Source organism: Mesoplodon mirus (assembly GCF_964341445.2).
Source record: "Mesoplodon mirus genome assembly, chromosome: 1".
In the NCBI taxonomy this organism is placed as follows: domain Eukaryota; kingdom Metazoa; phylum Chordata; class Mammalia; order Artiodactyla; family Ziphiidae; genus Mesoplodon; species Mesoplodon mirus.
In genome coordinates this window covers 119,827,635-119,845,386 of record NC_138976.1, presented here as the reverse complement: position 1 = coordinate 119,845,386, position 17,752 = coordinate 119,827,635, and positions in this window count along the sequence as shown.

Here is a 17,752-nt window from a genome sequence, read left to right as displayed (position 1 = left end):
TAAAGATATGAGCAGAATTTAATACAACAGAAAACGTATAAAATCCAGGTGATTTAGTAAGTCCAAAGAATCTTCTTTGAAAAGATTTAAAAGACACACTTTGATTAAGGAAAACCAAAACATAAGTAAAGAATATACAGAAAGAGTCAGGACAATGTTAGAGCAGAGAATATATGAAATGCCAGTAAATTTGAACATTTCTGTCAATTGGACCATTTCCTAGCTCCTAAAGTTTATCAAAACTGACACAAGAGGAAATCATTTAAGGTCATCATGTCTGCCCTTGGCATTCTCGGAAAGCCCTTGCCTCAGAATGCAGCCTCTGTAGTCCATGGTAACCTGCGGAGAGGGGGCGGGGCTGAGGGAGGTTGGAACACTGCCCTCACTGAGGGAGTGGGTGTGGCCATCTCTGCTGTGACTGAACAAAGGGCAGGGGAGCAGGGGGCCCAGGGCAGGGCCCTCAGAGCCCGGCAGGCCCAGTGGAGTGTCACAAGCATTTAGGCCCAGGACAAAGGGCGCTTTCTTTGTCTGCACAACTGCCCAAACTCTCACCTTTCCACTCAGGCCGCCCTCTTACGTGAAGTGTGTGTGGAACCTGTCCGCGCGGTACACCTCGCGGCACAGCTAAGCATAGGTCTGGGCATCGTAGCTTTCTGGCAGGTGACCTAGGCTCTCAGTCAGATGTGTCCCTGGGACAAACGCGGAGAGGCTCCTGCACGGGCCACAGGCCACCCACTGCCCCTGCCCCAGATCGGGGGCAGCAAAGCAGCCCTGTCTGAGTCCCCTGCCTCTAGAGGGAGTATTGGACCAACACTTGTAGAAAATGGGGTCCTTGCGGGCCACTCATTGGAGGGACACAAATAAATCTTTGCCGACTTTCTGCTGAAACTTACGAGCGTTCACACCTAAGCCTCTTACAAGGTCAGCTGTTTAGCTAAACATGAGCTCATGATCTAAATTTACACAATAATGAAGAAAGCAGCTACAAGGGGAGACAATCAGCCAAAACCATCAATACCAGTATTAGATTCCCAAGGCCATCCATCAGATGTAGGAATAATCGGGTGCAAGGCAGAAAATATACATCAAACTGGAACTGAATCAAGGCACAAGGATGTTTTCAAAGACTGGTAGGATCTCTAAAACATTTTTAAAGACATGTCATTGATAAAGCTAAATACACAAGGGTTGTGTAATACAACAGTTTAATCATTGAGAAGTGTGAAATTATGCTGTTTTGAAAACTATGGCAGGTCAGATTTACTGCCTAATTATATAAGAAGATTTCTCTAAAAAATACACATTCTTTCAAAGCCTTACTGGCTGTGAAATAAGTTAAGGGTATTTCAAATGGCTTGTCTGCAAAGAAAGCTGAGATGTAGGGGATCACAGAAAGTCTAGGGGAAAATAGGTCAATATATACATTGCTATATGGTGAACTAAGCCTTAGGCCGGCAACAATGGAGAGGACCTGACCTTTAGAAACGTACAAGTAAGCTGGAATCTTCAAAAGTTCAAATCTTTATAAGTAAAAAGATTTATTAAAATGAATAACCAAGTGTTTTAATTGACATCAGAAGATGAAAACAATAAACCCTGAGAACATAGAAAAAAGTTAAATAAAGATATGAGCAGAATTTAATACAACAGAAAACGTATAAAATCCAGGTGATTTAGTAAGTCCAAAGAATCTTCTTTGAAAAGATTTAAAAGACACACTTTGATTAAGGAAAACCAAAACATAAGTAAAGAATATACAGAAAGAGTCAGGACAATGTTAGAGCAGAGAATATATGAAATGCCAGTAAATTTGAACATTTCTGTCAATTGGACCATTTCCTAGCTCCTAAAGTTTATCAAAACTGACACAAGAGGAAATCATTTAAGGTCATCATGTCTGCCCTTGGCATTCTCGGAAAGCCCTTGCCTCAGAATGCAGCCTCTGTAGTCCATGGTAACCTGCGGAGAGGGGGCGGGGCTGAGGCAGGTTGGAACACTGCCCTCACTGAGGGAGTGGGTGTGGCCATCTCTGCTGTGACTGAACAAAGGGCAGGGGAGCAGGGGGCCCAGGGCAGGGCCCTCAGAGCCCGGCAGGCCCAGTGGAGTGTCACAAGCATTTAGGCCCAGGCCAAAGGGCGCTTTCTTTGTCTGCACAACTGCCCAAACTCTCACCTTTCCACTCAGGCCGCCCTCTTACGTGAAGTGTGTGTGGAACCTGTCCGCGCGGTACACCTCGCGGCACAGCTAAGCATAGGTCTGGGCATCGTAGCTTTCTGGCAGGTGACCTAGGCTCGCAGTCAGATGTGTCCCTGGGACAAACGCGGAGAGGCTCCTGCCCGGGCCACAGGCCACCCACTGCCCCTGCCCCAGATCGGGGGCAGCAAAGCAGCCCTGTCTGAGTCCCCTGCCTCTAGAGGGAGTATTGGACCAACACTTGTAGAAAATGGGGTCCTTGCGGGCCACTCATTGGAGGGACACAAATAAATCTTTGCCGACTTTCTGCTGAAACTTACGAGCGTTCACACCTAAGCCTCTTACAAGGTCAGCTGTTTAGCTAAACATGAGCTCATGATCTAAATTTACACAATAATGAAGAAAGCAGCTACAAGGGGAGACAATCAGCCAAAACAATCAATACCAGTATTAGATTCCCAAGGCCATCCATCAGATGTAGGAATAATCGGGTGCAAGGCAGAAAATATACATAAAACTGGAACTGAAACAAGGCACGAGGATGTTTTCAAAGACTGGTAGGATCTCTAAAACATTTTTAAAGGACATGTCATTGATAAAGCTAAATACACAAAGGTTGTGTAATACAACAGATTAATCATTGAGAAGAGTGAAATTATGCTGTTTTGAAAACTATGGCAGGTCAGATTTTCTGCCTAATTATATAAGAAGATTTCTCTAAAAAATACACATTATTTCAAAGCCTTATTGGCTGTGAAATAAGTTAAGGGTATTTCAAATGGCTTGTCTGCAGAGAAAGGTGAGATGTAGTGGATCACAGAAAGTCGAGGGGAAAATAGGTCAGTATATACATTGCTATATGGTGAACTAAGCCTTAGGCCGGCAACAGTGGAGAGGACCTGACCCTTAGAAACGTACAAGTAAGCTGGAAGCTTCAAAAGTTCAAATCTTTATAAGTAAAAAGATTTATTAAAATGAATAACCAAGTGTTTTAATTGACATCAGAAGATGAAAACAATAAACCCTGAGAACATAGAAAAAAGTTAAATAAAGATATGAGCAGAAGTTAATACAACAGAAAACGTATAAAATTCAGATGATTTAGTAAGTCCAAAGAATCTTCTTTGAAAAGATTTAAAAGACACACTTTGATTAAGGAAAACAAAAACATAAGTAAAGAATATACAGAAAGAGTCAGGACAATGTTAGAGCAGAGAATATATGAAATGCCAGTAAATTTGAACATTTCTGGAAAGTGGACCATTTCCTAGCTCCTAAAGTTTACCAAAACTGACACAAGAGGAAATCATTTAAGGTCATCATGTCTGCCCTTGGCATTCTCTGAACGCCCTGGCCTCAGAATGCAGCCTCTGTCGTCCATGGTAAACTGCGGAGAGGGGGCGGGGCTGAGGGAGGTTGGAACACTGCCCTCACTGAGGGAGTGGGTGTGGCCATCTCTGCTGTGACTGAACAAAGGGCAGGGGAGCAGGGGGCCCAGGGAAGGGCCCTCAGAGCCTGGCAGGCCCAGTGGAGTGTCACAAGCATTTAGGCCCAGGCCAAAGGGCACTTTCTTTGTCTGCACAGCTGCCCAAACTCTCACCTTTCCACTCAGGCCGCCCTCTTACTTGAAGTGTGTGTGGAACCTGTCCGCGCAGTACACCTCGCTGCACAGCTAAGCATAGGTGTGGGCATTGTAGCTTCCTTCCAGGTGACCGAGGCTCGCAGGCAGATGGGTCCCTGGGACACACGCGGAGAGGTTCCTGCCCGGGCCACAGGCCGCCCACTGCCCCTGCCCCAGATCGGGGGCGGCAAAGCAGCCCTGTCTGAGTCCCCTGCCTCTAGAGGTAGTATTGGACCAACACTTGTGGAAAACGGGGTCCCTGCGGGCCACTCATTGTAGGGACACAAATAAATCTTTGCCGACTTTCTGCTGAAACTTACGATCATTCACAACTAAGCCTCTTACAAGGTCAGCTGTTTAGCTAAAGATGAGCTCATGATCTAAATTTACACAATAATGTAGAAAGCAGCTACAAGGGGAGACAATCAGCCAAAACAATCAATACCAGTATTAGATTCCCAAGGCCATCCATCAGATGTAGGAATAATCGGGTGCAAGGCAGAAAATATACATAAAACTGGAACTGAAACAAGGCACAAGGATGTCTTCAAAGACTGGTAGGATCTCTAAAACATTTTTAAAGAACATGTCATTGATAAAGCTAAATACACAAAGGTTGTGTAATACAACAGATTAATCATTGAGAAGAGTGAAATTATGCTGTTTTGAAAACTATGGCATGTCAGATTTTCTGCCTAATTATATAAGAAGATTTCTCTAAAAAATACACATTATTTCAAAGCCTTATTGGCTGTGAAATAAGTTAAGGGTATTTCAAATGGCTTGTCTGCAAAGAAAGGTGAGATGTAGGGGATCACAGAAAGTCTAGGGGAAAATAGGTCAATATATACATTGCTATATGGTGAACTAAGCCTCAGGCCAGCAACAATGGAGAGGACCTGGCCCTTAGAAACGTACAAGTAAGCTGGAATCTTCAAAAGTTCAAATCTTTATAAGTAAAAAGATTTATTAAAATGAATAACCAAGTGTTTTAATTGACATCAGAAGATGAAAACAATAAACCCTGAGAACATAGAAAAAAGTTAAATAAAGATATGAGCAGAATTTAATACAACAGAAAACGTATAAAATTCAGGTGATTTATTAAGTCCAAAGAATCTTCTTTGAAAAGATTTAAAAGACACACTTTGATTAAGGAAAAAAAAAACATAAGTAAAGAATATACAGAAAGAGTCAGGACAATGTTAGAGCAGAGAATATATGAAATGCCAGTAAATTTGAACATTTCTGGAAAGTGGATCATTTCCTAGCTCCTAAAGTTTACCAAAACTGACACAAGAGGCAATCATTTAAGGTCATCATGTCTGCCCTTGGCATTCTCGGAAAGCCCTGGCCTCAGAATGCAGCCTCTGTAGTCCATGGTAAGCTGCGGAGAGGGTCGGGGCTGAGGGAGGTTGGAACACTGCCCTCACTGAGGGAGTGGGTGTGGCCATCTCTGCTGTGACTGAACAAAGGGCAGGGGAGCAGGGGGCCCAGGGCAGGGCCCTCAGAGCCCGGCAGGCCCAGTGGAGTGTCACAAGCATTTAGGCCCAGGCCAAAGGGCGCTTTCTTTGTCTGCACAGCTGCCCAAACTCTCACCTTTCCACTCAGGCCGCCCTCTTTCTGGAAGTGTGTGTGGAACCTGTCCGTAGAGTACACCTCGCTGCACAGCTAAGCATAGGTCTGGGCATCGTAGCTTCCTGCCAGGTGACCGAGGCTCGCAGGGAGTTGGGTCCCTGGGACACACGCGGAGAGGCTCCTGCCCGGGCCACAGGCCGCCCACTGCCCCTGCCCCAGATCGGGGGCCGCAAAGCAGCCCTGTCTGAGTCCCCTGCCTCTAGAGGGAGTATTGTACCAACACTTGTAGAAAACGGGGTCCTTGCGGGCCACTCATTGGAGGGACACAAATAAATCTTTGCCGACATTCTGCTGAAACTTATGAGCATTCACAACTAAGCCTCTTACAAGGTCAGCTGTTTAGCTAAACATGAGCACATGATGTAAATTTACACAATGATGAAGAAACCAGCTACAAGGTGAGACAATCAGCCAAAATAATCAATGCCAGAATTAGATTCCCAAGGCCATCCATCAGATGTAGGATTAATCGGGTGCAAGGCAGAAAATATACATAAAACTGGAACTGAAACAAGGCACGAGGATGTTTTCAAAGACTGGTAGGATCTCTAAAACATTTTTAAAGGACATGTCATTGATAAAGCTAAATACACAAAGGTTATGTAATACAACAGATTAATCATTGAGAAGAGTGAAATTATGCTGTTTTGAAAACTATGGCAGGTCAGATTTTCTGCCTAATTATATAAGAAGATTTCTCTAAAAAATACACATTATTTCAAAGACTTTTTGGCTGTGAAATAAGTTAAGGGTATTTCAAATGGCTTGTCTGCAAAGAAAGCTGAGATGTAGGGGATCACTGAAAGTCTAGGGGAAAATAGGTCAATATATACATTGCTATATGGTGAACTAAGCCTTAGGCCAGCAACAATGGAGAGGACCCGACCCTTAGAAACGTACAAGTAAGCTGGAATCTTCAAAAGTTCAAATCTTTATAAGTAAAAAGATTTATTAAAATGAATAACCAAGTGTTTTAATTGACATCAGAAGATGAAAACAATAAACCCTGAGAACATAGAAAAAAGTTAAATAAAGATATGAGCAGAATTTAATACAACAGAAAACGTATAAAATCCAGGTGATTTAGTAAGTCCAAAGAATCTTCTTTGAAAAGATTTAAAAGACACACTTTGTTTAAGGAAAACAAAAACATAAGTAAAGAATATACAGAAAGAGTCAGGACAATGTTAGAGCAGAGAATATATGAAATGCCAGTAAATTTGAACATTTCTGTCAATTGGACCATTTCCTAGCTCCTAAAGTTTACCAAAACTGACACAAGAGGAAATCATTTAAGGTCATCATGTCTGCCCTTGGCATTCTCGGAACGCCCTGGCCTCAGAATGCAGCCTCTGTAGTCCATGGTAACCTGCGGAGAGGGGGCGGGGCTGAGGGAGGTTGGAACACTGCCCTCACTGAGGGAGTGGGTGTGGCCATCTCTGCTGTGACTGAACAAAGGGCAGGGGAGCAGGGGGCCCAGGGCAGGGCCCTCAGAGCCCGGCAGGCCCAGTGGAGTGTCACAAGCTTTTAGGCCCAGGCCAAAGGGCGCTTTCTTTGTCTGCACAGCTGCCCAAACTCTCACCTTTCCACTCAGGCCGCCCTCTTACTTGAAGTGTGTGTGGAACCTGTCTGCGCAGTACACCTCGCTGCACAGCTAAGCATAGGTCTAGGCATCATAGCTTCCTGCCAGGTGACCGAGGCTCGCAGGCAGATGGGTCCCTGGGACACACGCGGAGAGGCTCCTGCCCGGGCCACAGGCCGCCCACTTCCCCTGCCCCAGATCGGGGGCCGCAAAGCAGCCCTGTCTGAATCCCCTGCCCATAGAGGGAGTATTGGAGCAACACTTGTATAAAACGGGGTCCTTGCGGGCCACTCATTGGAGGGACACAAAGAAATCTTTGCCGACTTTCTGCTGAAACTTACGAGCGTTCACACCTAAGCCTCTTACAAGGTCAGCTGTTTAGCTAAACATGAGCTCATGATCTAAATTTACACAATAATGAAGAAAGCAGCTTCAAGGGGAGACAATCAGACAAAACCATCAATACCAGTATTAGATTCCCAAGGCCATCCATCAGATGTAGGAATAATCGGGTGCAAGGCAGAAAATATACATGAAACTGGAACTGAATCATGGCACAAGGATGTTTTCAAAGACTGGTAGGATCTCTAAAACATTTTTAAAGGACATGTCATTGATAAAGCTAAATACACAAGGGTTGTGTAATACAACAGTTTAATCATTGAGAAGTGTGAAATTATGCTGTTTTGAAAACTATGGCAGGTCAGATTTACTGCCTAATTATATAAGAAGATTTCTCTAAAAAATACACATTATTTCAAAGCCTTACTGGCTGTGAAATAAGTTAAGGGTATTTCAAATGGCTTGTCTGCAAAGAAAGCTGAGATGTAGGGGATCACAGAAAGTCTAGGGGAAAATAGGTCAATATATACATTGCTATATGGTGAACTAAGCCTTAGGCCGGCAACAATGGAGAGGACCTGACCCTTAGAAACGTACAAGTAAGCTGGAATCTTCAAAAGTTCAAATCTTTATAAGTAAAAAGATTTATTAAAATGAATAACCAAGTGTTTTAATTGACATCAGAAGATGAAAACAATAAACCCTGAGAACATAGAAAAAAGTTAAATAAAGATATGAGCAGAATTTAATACATCAGAAAACGTATAAAATCCAGGTGATTTAGTAAGTCCAAAGAATCTTCTTTGAAAAGATTTAAAAGACACACTTTGATTAAGGAAAACCAAAACATAAGTAAAGAATATACAGAAAGAGTCAGGACAATGTTAGAGCAGAGAATATATGAAATGCCAGTAAATTTGAACATTTCTGTCAATTGGACCATTTCCTAGCTCCTAAAGTTTACCAAAACTGACACAAGAGGAAATCATTTAAGGTCATCATGTCTGCCCTTGGCATTCTCGGAAAGCCCTTGCCTCAGAATGCAGCCTCTGTAGTCCATGGTAACCTGCGGAGAGGGGGCGGGGCTGAGGGAGGTTGGAACACTGCCCTCACTGAGGGAGTGGGTGTGGCCATCTCTGCTGTGACTGAACAAAGGGCAGGGGAGCAGGGGGCCCAGGGCAGGGCCCTCAGAGCCCGGCAGGCCCAGTGGAGTGTCACAAGCATTTAGGCCCAGGCCAAAGGGCACTTTCTTTGTCTGCACAGCTGCCCAAACTCTCACCTTTCCACTCAGGCCGCCCTCTTACTTGAAGTGTGTGTGGAACCTGTCCGCGCAGTACACCTCGCTGCACAGCTAAGCATAGGTCTGGGCATTGTAGCTTCCTTCCAGGTGACCGAGGCTCGCAGGCAGATGGGTCCCTGGGACACACGCGGAGAGGTTCCTGCCCGGGCCACAGGCCGCCCACTGCCCCTGCCCCAGATCGGGGGCGGCAAAGCAGCCCTGTCTGAGTCCCCTGCCTCTAGAGGTAGTATTGGACCAACACTTGTAGAAAACGGGGTCCCTGCGGGTCACTCATTGGAGGGACACAAATAAATCTTTGCCGACTTTCTGCTGAAACTTACGATCATTCACAACTAAGCCTCTTACAAGGTCAGCTGTTTAGCTAAACATGAGCTCATGATCTAAATTTACACAATAATGAAGAAAGCAGCTACAAGGGGAGACAATCAGCCAAAACAATCAATACCAGTATTAGATTCCCAAGGCCATCCATCAGATGTAGGAATAATCGGGTGCAAGGCAGAAAATATACATAAAACTGGAACTGAAACAAGGCACAAGGATGTCTTCAAAGACTGTTAGGATCTCTAAAACATTTTTAAAGAACATGTCATTGATAAAGCTAAATACACAAAGGTTGTGTAATACAACAGATTAATCATTGAGAAGAGTGAAATTATGCTGTTTTGAAAACTATGGCATGTCAGATTTTCTGCCTAATTATATAAGAAGATTTCTCTAAAAAATACACATTATTTCAAAGACTTTTTGGCTGTGAAATAAGTTAAGGGTATTTCAAATGTCTTGTCTGCAAAGAAAGGTGAGATGTAGGGGATCACAGAAAGTCTAGGGGAAAATAGGTCAATATATACATTGCTATATGGTGAACTAAGCCTCAGGCCAGCAACAATGGAGAGGACCTGACCCTTAGAAACGTACAAGTAAGCTGGAATCTTCAAAAGTTCAAATCTTTATAAGTAAATAGATTTATTAAAATGAATAACCAAGTGTTTTAATTGACATCAGAAGATGAAAACAATAAACCCTGAGAACATAGAAAAAAGTTAAATAAAGATATGAGCAGAATTTAATACAACAGAAAACGTATAAAATTCAGGTGATTTATTAAGTCCAAAGAATCTTCTTTGAAAAGATTTAAAAGACACACTTTGATTAAGGAAAAAAAAACATAAGTAAAGAATATACAGAAAGAGTCAGGACAATGTTAGAGCAGAGAATATATGAAATGCCAGTAAATTTGAACATTTCTGGAAAGTGGATCATTTCCTAGCTCCTAAAGTTTACCAAAACTGACACAAGAGGCAATCATTTAAGGTCATCATGTCTGCCCTTGGCATTCTCGGAACGCCCTGGCCTCAGAATGCAGCCTCTGTAGTCCATGGTAAGCTGCGGAGAGGGGGCGGGGCTGAGGGAGGTTGGAACACTGCCCTCACTGAGGGAGTGGGTGTGGCCATCTCTGCTGTGACTGAACAAAGGGCAGGGGAGCAGGGGGCCCAGGGCAGGGCCCTCAGAGCCCGGCAGGCCCAGTGGAGTGTCACAAGCATTTAGGCCCAGGCCAAAGGGCGCTTTCTTTGTCTGCACAGCTGCCCAAACTCTCACATTTCCACTCAGGCCGCCCTCTTTCTGGAAGTGTGTGTGGAACCTGTCCGTGCAGTACACCTCGCTGCACAGCTAAGCATAGGTCTGGGCATCGTAGCTTCCTGCCAGGTGACCGAGGCTCGCAGGGAGATGGGTCCCTGGGACACACGCGGAGAGGCTCCTGCCCGGGCCACAGGCCGCCCACTGCCCCTGCCCCAGATCGGGGGCCGCAAAGCAGCCCTGTCTGAGTCCCCTGCCTCTAGAGGGAGTATTGTACCAACACTTGTAGAAAACGGGGTCCTTGCGGGCCACTCATTGGAGGGACACAAATAAATCTTTGCCGACATTCTGCTGAAACTTACGAGCATTCACAACTAAGCCTCTTACAAGGTCAGCTGTTTACCTAAACATGAGCACATGATGTAAATTTACACAATGATGAAGAAACCAGCTACAAGGGGAGACAATCAGCCAAAATAATCAATGCCAGAATTAGATTCCCAAGGCCATCCATCAGATGTAGGATTAATCGGGTGCAAGGCAGAAAATATACATAAAACTGGAACTGAAACAAGGCACGAGGATGTTTTCAAAGACTGGTAGGATCTCTAAAACATTTTTAAAGGACATGTCATTGATAAAGTAAAATACACAAAGGTTATGTAATACAACAGTTTAATCATTGAGAAGAGTGAAATTATGCTGTTTTGAAAACTATGGCAGGTCAGATTTTCTGCCTAATTATATAAGAAGATTTCTCTAAAAAATACACATTATTTCAAAGACTTTTTGGCTGTGAAATAAGTTAAGGGTATTTCAAATGGCTTGTCTGCAAAGAAAGGTGAGATGTAGGGGATCACAGAAAGTCTAGGGGAAAATAGGTCAATATATACATTGCTATATGGTGAACTAAGCCTCAGGCCAGCAACAATGGAGAGGACCTGACCCTTAGAAACGTACAAGTAAGCTGGAATCTTCAAAAGTTCAAATCTTTATAAGTAAAAAGATTTATTAAAATGAATAACCAAGTGTTTTAATTGACATCAGAAGATGAAAACAATAAACCCTGAGAACATAGAAAAAAGTTAAAAAAAGATATGAGCAGAATTTAATACAACAGAAAACGTATAAAATTCAGGTGATTTAGTAAGTCCAAAGAATCTTCTTTGAAAAGATTTAAAAGACACACTTTGATTAAGGAAAACAAAAACATAAGTAAAGAATATACAGAAAGAGTCAGGACAATGTTAGAGCAGAGAATATATGAAATGCCAGTAAGTTTGAACATTTCTGTAAAGTGGACCATTTCCTAGCTCCTAAAGTTTACCAAAACTGACACAAGAGGAAATCATTTAAGGTCATCATGTCTGCCCTTGGCATTCTCCGAACGCCCTGGCCTCAGAATGCAGCCTCTGTAGTCCATGGTAACCTGCGGAGAGGGGGCGGGGCTGAGGGAGGTTGGAACACTGCCCTCACTGAGGGAGTGGGTGTGGCCATCTCTGCTGTGACTGAACAAAGGGCAGGGGAGCAGGGGGCCCAGGGCAGGGCCCTCAGAGCCCGGCAGGCCCAGTGGAGTGTCACAAGCATTTAGGCCCAGGACAAAGGGCACTTTCTTTGTCTGCACAGCTGCCCAAACCCTCACCTTTCCACTCAGGCCGCCCTCTTACTTGAAGTGTGTGTGGAACCTGTCCACGCAGTACACCTCGCTGCACAGCTAAGCATAGGTCTGGGCATCGTAGCTTCCTTCCAGGTGACCGAGGCTCGCAGGCAGATGGGTCCCTGGGACACACGCGGAGAGGCTCCTGCCCGGGCCACAGGCCGCCCACTGCCCCTGCCCCAGATCGGGGGCCGCAAAGCAGCCCTGTCTGAGTCCCCTGCCTCTAGAGTGAGTATTGGACCAACACTTGTAGAAAACGGGGTCCTTGCGGGCCACTCATTGGAGGGACACAAAGAAATCTTTGCCGACTTTCTGCTGAAACTTACGAGCGTTCACACCTAAGCCTCTTACAAGGTCAGCTGTTTAGCTAAACATGAGCTCATGATCTAAATTTACACAATAATGAAGAAAGCAGCTACAAGGGGAGACAATCAGCCAAAATAATCAATACCAGTATTAGATTCCCAAGGCCATCCATCAGATGTAGGAATAATCGGGTGCAAGGCAGAAAATATACATCAATCTGGAACTGAAACAAGGCACAAGGATGTTTTCAAAGACTGGTAGGATCTCTAAAACATTTTTAAAGGACATGTCATTGATAAAGCTAAATACACAAGGGTTGTGTAATACAACAGTTTAATCATTGAGAAGAGTGAAATTATGCTGTTTTGAAAACTATGGCAGGTCAGATTTACTGCCTAATTATATAAGAAGATTTCTCTAAAAAATACACATTATTTCAAAGCCTTACTGGCTGTGAAATAAGTTAAGGGTATTTCAAATGGCTTGTCTGCAAAGAAAGCTGAGATGTAGGGGATCACAGAAAGTCTAGGGGAAAATAGGTCAATATATACATTTTTATATGGTGAACTAAGCCTTAGGCCGGCAACAGTGGAGAGGACCTGACCCTTAGAAACGTACAAGTAAGCTGGAATCTTCAAAAGTTCAAATCTTTATAAGTAAAAAGATTTATTAAAATGAATAACCAAGTGTTTTAATTGACATCAGAAGATGAAAACAATAAACCCTGAGAACATAGAAAAAAGTTAAATAAAGATATGAGCAGAACTTAATACAACAGAAAACGGATAAAATTCAGATGATTTAGTAAGTCCAAAGAATCTTCTTTGAAAAGATTTAAAAGACACACTTTGATTAAGGAAAACCAAAACATAAGTAAAGAATATACAGAAAGAGTCAGGACAATGTTAGAGCAGAGAATATATGAAATGCCAGTAAATTTGAACATTTCTGGAAAGTGGACCATTTCCTAGCTCCTAAAGTTTACCAAAACTGACACAAGAGGAAATCATTTAAGGTCATCATGTCTGCCCTTGGCATTCTCGGAACGCCCTGGCCTCAGAATGCAGCCTCTGTCGTCCATGGTAACCTGCGGAGAGGGGGCGGGGCTGAGGGAGGTTGGAACACTGCCCTCACTGAGGGAGTGGGTGTGGCCATCTCTGCTGTGACTGAACAAAGGGCAGGGGAGCAGGGGGCCCAGGCCAGGGCCCTCAGAGCCCGGCAGGCCCAGTGGAGTGTCACAAGCATTTAGGCCCAGGCCAAAGGGCGCTTTCTTTGTCTGCACAGCTGCCCAAACTCTCACATTTCCACTCAGGCCACCCTCTTACTTGAAGTGTGTGTGGAACCTGTCTGCGCAGTACACCTCGCTGCACAGCTAAGCATAGGTCTGGGCATCATAGCTTCCTGCCAGGTGACCGAGGCTCGCAGGCAGATGGGTCCCTGGGACACACGCGGAGAGGCTCCTGCCCGGGCCACAGGCCGCCCACTGCCCCTGCCCCAGATCGGGGGCCGCAAAGCAGCCCTGTCTGAGTCCCCTGCCTCTAGCGGGAGTATTGGACCAACACTTGTAGAAAACGGGGTCCTTGCGGGCCACTCATTGGAGGGACACAAAGAAATCTTTGCCGACTTTCTGCTGAAACTTACGAGCGTTCACACCTAAGCCTCTTACAAGATCAGCTGTTTAGCTAAACATGAGCTCATGATCTAAATTTACACAATAATGAAGAAAGCAGCTACAAGGGTAGACAATCAGCCAAAACAATCAATACCAGTATTAGATTCCCAAGGCCATCCATCAGATGTAGGAATAATCGGGTGCAAGGCAGAAAATATATATCAAACTGGAAATGAAACAAGGCACAAGGATGTTTTCAAAGACTGGTAGGATCTCTAAAACATTTTTAAAGGACATGTCATTGATAAAGCTAAATACACAAAGGTTGTGTAATACAACAGATTAATCATTGAGAAGAGTGAAATTATGCTGTTTTGAAAACTATGGCAGGTCAGATTTTCTGCCTAATTATATAAGAAGATTTCTCTAAAAAATACACATTATTTCAAAGCCTTATTGGCTGTGAAATAAGTTAAGTGTATTTCAAATGGCTTGTCTGCAAAGAAAGGTGAGATGTAGTGGATCACAGAAAGTCGAGGGGAAAATAGGTCAATATATACATTTTTATATGGTGAACTAATCCTTAGGCCGGCAACAGTGGAGAGGACCTGACCCTTAGAAACGTACAAGAAAGCTGGAATCTTCAAAAGTTCAAATCTTTATAAGTAAAAAGATTTATTAAAATGAATAACCAAGTGTTTTAATTGACATCAGAAGATGAAAACAATAAACCCTGAGAACATAGAAAAAAGTTAAATAAAGATATGAGCAGAAGTTAATACAACAGAAAACGTATAAAATTCAGATGATTTAGTAAGTCCAAAGAATATTCTTTGAAAAGATTTAAAAGACACACTTTGATTAAGGAAAACCAAAACATAAGTAAAGAATATACAGAAAGAGTCAGGACAATGTTAGAGCAGAGAATATATGAAATGCCAGTAAATTTGAACATTTCTGGAAAGTGGACCATTTCCTAGCTCCTAAAGTTTACCAAAACTGACACAAGAGGAAATCATTTAAGGTCATCATGTCTGCCCTTGGCATTCTCCGAACGCCCTGGCCTCAGAATGCAGCCTCTGTAGTCCATGGTAACCTGCGGAGAGGGGGCGGGGCTGAGGGAGGTTGGAACACTGCCCTCACTGAGGGAGTGGGTGTGGCCATCTCTGCTGTGACTGAACAAAGGGCAGGGGAGCAGGGGGCCCAGGGCAGGGCCCTCAGAGCCCGGCAGGCCCAGTGGAGTGTCACAAGCATTTAGGCCCAGGACAAAGGGCACTTTCTTTGTCTGCACAGCTGCCCAAACCCTCACCTTTCCACTCAGGCCGCCCTCTTACTTGAAGTGTGTGTGGAACCTGTCCACGCAGTACACCTCGCTGCACAGCTAAGCATAGGTCTGGGCATCGTAGCTTCCTTCCAGGTGACCGAGGCTCGCAGGCAGATGGGTCCCTGGGACACACGCGGAGAGGCTCCTGCCCGGGCCACAGGCCGCCCACTGCCCCTGCCCCAGATCGGGGGCCGCAAAGCAGCCCTGTCTGAGTCCCCTGCCTCTAGAGTGAGTATTGGACCAACACTTGTAGAAAACGGGGTCCTTGCGGGCCACTCATTGGAGGGACACAAAGAAATCTTTGCCGACTTTCTGCTGAAACTTACGAGCGTTCACACCTAAGCCTCTTACAAGGTCAGCTGTTTAGCTAAACATGAGCTCATGATCTAAATTTACACAATAATGAAGAAAGCAGCTACAAGGGGAGACAATCAGCCAAAATAATCAATACCAGTATTAGATTCCCAAGGCCATCCATCAGATGTAGGAATAATCGGGTGCAAGGCAGAAAATATACATCAATCTGGAACTGAAACAAGGCACAAGGATGTTTTCAAAGACTGGTAGGATCTCTAAAACATTTTTAAAGGACATGTCATTGATAAAGCTAAATACACAAGGGTTGTGTAATACAACAGTTTAATCATTGAGAAGAGTGAAATTATGCTGTTTTGAAAACTATGGCAGGTCAGATTTACTGCCTAATTATATAAGAAGATTTCTCTAAAAAATACACATTATTTCAAAGCCTTACTGGCTGTGAAATAAGTTAAGGGTATTTCAAATGGCTTGTCTGCAAAGAAAGCTGAGATGTAGGGGATCACAGAAAGTCTAGGGGAAAATAGGTCAATATATACATTTTTATATGGTGAACTAAGCCTTAGGCCGGCAACAGTGGAGAGGACCTGACCCTTAGAAACGTACAAGTAAGCTGGAATCTTCAAAAGTTCAAATCTTTATAAGTAAAAAGATTTATTAAAATGAATAACCAAGTGTTTTAATTGACATCAGAAGATGAAAACAATAAACCCTGAGAACATAGAAAAAAGTTAAATAAAGATATGAGCAGAACTTAATACAACAGAAAACGGATAAAATTCAGATGATTTAGTAAGTCCAAAGAATCTTCTTTGAAAAGATTTAAAAGACACACTTTGATTAAGGAAAACCAAAACATAAGTAAAGAATATACAGAAAGAGTCAGGACAATGTTAGAGCAGAGAATATATGAAATGCCAGTAAATTTGAACATTTCTGGAAAGTGGACCATTTCCTAGCTCCTAAAGTTTACCAAAACTGACACAAGAGGAAATCATTTAAGGTCATCATGTCTGCCCTTGGCATTCTCGGAACGCCCTGGCCTCAGAATGCAGCCTCTGTCGTCCATGGTAACCTGCGGAGAGGGGGCGGGGCTGAGGGAGGTTGGAACACTGCCCTCACTGAGGGAGTGGGTGTGGCCATCTCTGCTGTGACTGAACAAAGGGCAGGGGAGCAGGGGGCCCAGGCCAGGGCCCTCAGAGCCCGGCAGGCCCAGTGGAGTGTCACAAGCATTTAGGCCCAGGCCAAAGGGCGCTTTCTTTGTCTGCACAGCTGCCCAAACTCTCACATTTCCACTCAGGCCACCCTCTTACTTGAAGTGTGTGTGGAACCTGTCTGCGCAGTACACCTCGCTGCACAGCTAAGCATAGGTCTGGGCATCATAGCTTCCTGCCAGGTGACCGAGGCTCGCAGGCAGATGGGTCCCTGGGACACACGCGGAGAGGCTCCTGCCCGGGCCACAGGCCGCCCACTGCCCCTGCCCCAGATCGGGGGCCGCAAAGCAGCCCTGTCTGAGTCCCCTGCCTCTAGCGGGAGTATTGGACCAACACTTGTAGAAAACGGGGTCCTTGCGGGCCACTCATTGGAGGGACACAAAGAAATCTTTGCCGACTTTCTGCTGAAACTTACGAGCGTTCACACCTAAGCCTCTTACAAGATCAGCTGTTTAGCTAAACATGAGCTCATGATCTAAATTTACACAATAATGAAGAAAGCAGCTACAAGGGTAGACAATCAGCCAAAACAATCAATACCAGTATTAGATTCCCAAGGCCATCCATCAGATGTAGGAATAATCGGGTGCAAGGCAGAAAATATATATCAAACTGGAAATGAAACAAGGCACAAGGATGTTTTCAAAGACTGGTAGGATCTCTAAAACATTTTTAAAGGACATGTCATTGATAAAGCTAAATACACAAAGGTTGTGTAATACAACAGATTAATCATTGAGAAGAGTGAAATTATGCTGTTTTGAAAACTATGGCAGGTCAGATTTTCTGCCTAATTATATAAGAAGATTTCTCTAAAAAATACACATTATTTCAAAGCCTTATTGGCTGTGAAATAAGTTAAGTGTATTTCAAATGGCTTGTCTGCAAAGAAAGGTGAGATGTAGTGGATCACAGAAAGTCGAGGGGAAAATAGGTCAATATATACATTTTTATATGGTGAACTAATCCTTAGGCCGGCAACAGTGGAGAGGACCTGACCCTTAGAAACGTACAAGAAAGCTGGAATCTTCAAAAGTTCAAATCTTTATAAGTAAAAAGATTTATTA